We start from the raw sequence: 4,080 nt of genomic DNA on the forward strand, positions 1-4,080 counted from the left end.
AAAAAAAAAAAAAAAAACAAGCAAGGAATAAAAAAGATCAGGAAAAAGTACACGGTTGTATAAGAAGAAATTTAAGCTGCCCTGAGTGTGTGCTATGTGAGTGATCACAGTGACGTGGCATGATCAGAGCTGGTGATACCTCCTGGCTCCCACCTGGACTAGGGGGCAACAGGGTACTTTAGAAAGCCAGCCCGAATCACGGGGAACCTTAGTCTCTGGGTGAGACTTTCAGTCTCCTCAAAATGAAGTGCTTGCTCTCAGGGGATCCTAGGCTTTACCCTGCATATAACTGTATAAACACAGATTCCTTTTCCATTTTTACTGGGGAAACGCTTTCTACTTTGACATTGAGAAATTGAAATTTTGAAGAACAGATTTTAAGTAAAACATTTCCTAAAAACTAACTCTTAACAGAAGAAATATCCTAAATGGCCTACATGAAAATATTATTAAATATTCCTAAATTCTGTTGTAGTGAGTGAATCATTGGGCTTCTAGAAGTCACAAAATCAGCAGTCCAAGCCCAAAATTTGCTCCATGAGAGAAAGCTAAGGACTTCTGCTCCCATAATGATTCCAGCCTTGGAAATCCGATGGAACAATTCCATTCTGACTTATAGATTTGCTTTTGTTGCAATAAACTCTAAGGCAGTGGGTTTGGTTTAAAGTTTTTGTTGTTGTTGATAATGACAAGGAGGATTAACCCCACCACACAAGAGAGCTCTGTTGATATAACCAACCACTGGATTAACTAAAACTAACAATGACTTCAAGGCATTGGTGAGTCAGTGGTAGAATCAGCTTCCATGTGGGAGCCTCAGGCTTGATTCACAATCTGTGTACCTCATAGGCAGCCATCACCTGTCTATCAGTGGAAACCTGTGTGTTGCTATGATGCTGAACAGTTTTCAACAGAGCTTCCAGATGTAAGCAGAGTGGGAAAACAAAGGCCTGGTGATCTATTTCTGAAAATTAGCCAATGAAAACCGGACCCATCACAAAGGTCCACACTCGTCTGTCAGTTTCTCATACTGTGGTAGCTTGTGAGTTGCTGTGATTCTGAAAGCTATGCCACCAGTATTTTAAATACCAACAGGGTCACCCATGGTGGACAGGTTTCAGATGAGCTTCCAGATGAAGACAGACTAGGAAGAAAGAGTGACAAACTACTTCCAAATATTTAGTCACTGAAAACCTTATTAATAGCAGAGACACACTTTCAGCTATAGTGCCAGAAAATAAGCCCCTCAGATTGGAAGGCACAGCCTTTAGTATGGATTACACCTCAATGTAAAGAAAACAAAAATCCTCTCCACTGGACCAATAAACATTCTTATCAATGGAGATAAGATTGAAGTTGTCAAGGACTTCATTCTTCTTGGATCAACTATCAATGGTCCTGGAAGCAGCAGTCAAGAAATCAAAGGACGTGTTGCTTTAGGCAAATCTGCTGCACAATGCCTTTTTTAAATGTTGAAAAGCAAAGATGTCAGCTTGAGGACTAAGGCACGCCTGACCCAAGCCTTGGTATGTTCACTACAAGGGGGCTATGAAAAGTTTGTAGAAAAAATCCACTATGTTTTCATTGCACTTTTCCACAGACTTTCTGAAACCTCCTTATATGAAGGGTGTGTGTGATAGGTCCACACCTAAACACTTACCTTGTTAATTGTTGTTGTTAGTTGCCACTGAGTAGATTTTGACTCATGGAGTCCACATGTGTGCAAAGTCGAGCAACTTCAAAGTTGACACCTCCAACTTCTCTGCTAGTAGTTGAGTGCTTAAATGTTTGCATCACCCAGGAAACTCTTCATGTTGTCCACACACACACATGTATGAGTACACACACCAACATCATAGCAGGCCTTCTTGTTGTAAAGGAGCCATCTCACAATGATGTGAGACTACACAGTACAACCCAAGATCCTACAAGGGCAAAGCATTTCATAAGTATCTACCATATGTTGTTGTTTTTGTTGTTAACTGCTGTCGAGTCAGTTCTGACCCATAGCGACCCTGAACAGGGTTTCCGAGGCTGTAAATCTTTATGGGAACAGAAAGCCTCATCTTTCTCCCACGGAGCAGCTGGTAGTTTCGAACTGCTGACCTTGTGGTTCGCAGCCCGATTCATAACCACTATGGTACCAGAGCTTGTTGTTGTTGTTGTTGTTTTTAAGTGCTGTCGAGTCGGTTCCGACCCATAGCGACCCTGTACAGGGTTTCCGAGGGTGTAAATCTTTACGGGAGTAGAAAGCCTCATCTTTCTCCGGCGGAGCTTGTTAGAGAAGAAAAAAATCTCCTGCATCTGTTTGCAGCCTAAATCGTTGATCAATTTGTGCTGTGACAGAGAATACCATGTACAGTTTTCATCAATGTAGAAACCAGAACCAAGGAGAAAACTGAATGGCATAGCCAGCCCTGAATCCCCAGTCCCAGCCCTGCCCTGCTCCTGGTTTAAGCCATACAATTTCTAATTGCTCATCAAGGGCCTTATAAAACTCCTATCTTGAGAGCAGTAAACTTGACTGCCATGAAATTCACCATCATCATCGTTGTGAGCTGGAGAAGGGAGAAGAGAGTGCATGCCTGGCCTTGTAGAGATCTTGCTCCTCTGACTTGCTGTCTGGCATGACATGTGGGAATTCTGCAAGGTCTGAGCTCATCAAAAATTACCCCAATTATGAGGGATATTACCCAAAATGGCTCTTTTCCCTTGCCAGCCATGATTTCCCATTGTAATTTCCATTTTCATCTGAAAAGCATTTTTACCAAAATAAAATGATATGTTTAGGTCCTCTGTAAATGGGTGCAGGCCAGATGTTTTACATGTGACCAGGTCAACCAATCCTAATTTAGATTTCATCTAATAAGAGACTGTCAGAAGGCACTGACTTCTTCTCAGGATGGTCAAGGGTGGTGGTGAGACAGCAGACAGGGGATATGGTAAGACACAAAGTGTAGGCCACAAAATAATTGAGTTCAACATTTACTAACAAAATGTTAAAGATTTGGCCTGGCAAAACTGATGGAAAACTATTCTTTAAATGTCTAATGCTGTTCTTTTGGGTTGGTCTCTATGTATGTATGTATGTGTGTGTGTATGTGTGTGTGTGGTAAATATGTACATAACAAAATCTTTGCCATTTCAACACCCTCCACCTATATACTTCAATGACATTAATTACATTTGTCATGTTGTTGTTCAACCGTCATCCTTATCTATTTCCATGTTTGTCCATCACGCTTAATAGAAGCTCAGTGTCCCCTAAGCACTGAGTTAGTTCCCTTGTTCCTCTCCCTCCTGCCTGTCTCTGGGAACCACTAGTAAGCTTTGGTCTGTATACACTTATCTATTCTAAAGATTTCACAAAGTGCAATCATACAACATTCTGCCTTTTGTGACTGACTTATTTTACTCAGCAATTTTTGGGCAGTGCAAATGATTCATTCACTCAGCTGCTAACCAAAAAGTTGAAAGTTCAAGTCCACCCAGGAGTGACTCCTAACATCCTGGAGATTTACTTCCAAAAAATCAGGCATTGAAAACTCTGTGGAACATACTTCTACTATGACAGACATGGAGTTGCCATAAGTCAAAGTCAAATTGAAGGCAACTTGTGACTTACCAGTCATGTTGTTGCATGTATTGGGACTTCATGTCTCTTTGTGGATAAGTAATACTCTGTTGTATGTTGTATATCATATTTTGTATATTCATTCATCTATTGAAAGACATTTAGGTGGTTAACATCTTAACAGCTATTGTAAATAGTGCTGCAGTAAAAATTGTACAAGTATCTGTTTACGTTCCTGCTTTTAATTCTTTGGGATATATACCTAGGAGTGGACTTGCTGGATCATGTGGTAATTGTATGTTTCAATTTTTTGAGAACAACTGATTTTTGACTGACAGTAATGACATATGGAAGAGTGGAACTGCCCCCATAGGATTTTCCTGGCTACGTTCTTTATGGAGGAGTCCTGGTGTAGTGCAGTAGGATACTCACTAGCTTGCTAACTGTAAGGTCGCTGGTTCAAACCCACCAGGTGCTTCTCAAAAACCCTATACATGATCGCTATG

This window comes from Chrysochloris asiatica, unplaced genomic scaffold, assembly GCF_000296735.1.
Source record: "Chrysochloris asiatica unplaced genomic scaffold, ChrAsi1.0 scaffold00401, whole genome shotgun sequence".
In the NCBI taxonomy this organism is placed as follows: Eukaryota; Metazoa; Chordata; class Mammalia; order Afrosoricida; family Chrysochloridae; genus Chrysochloris; species Chrysochloris asiatica.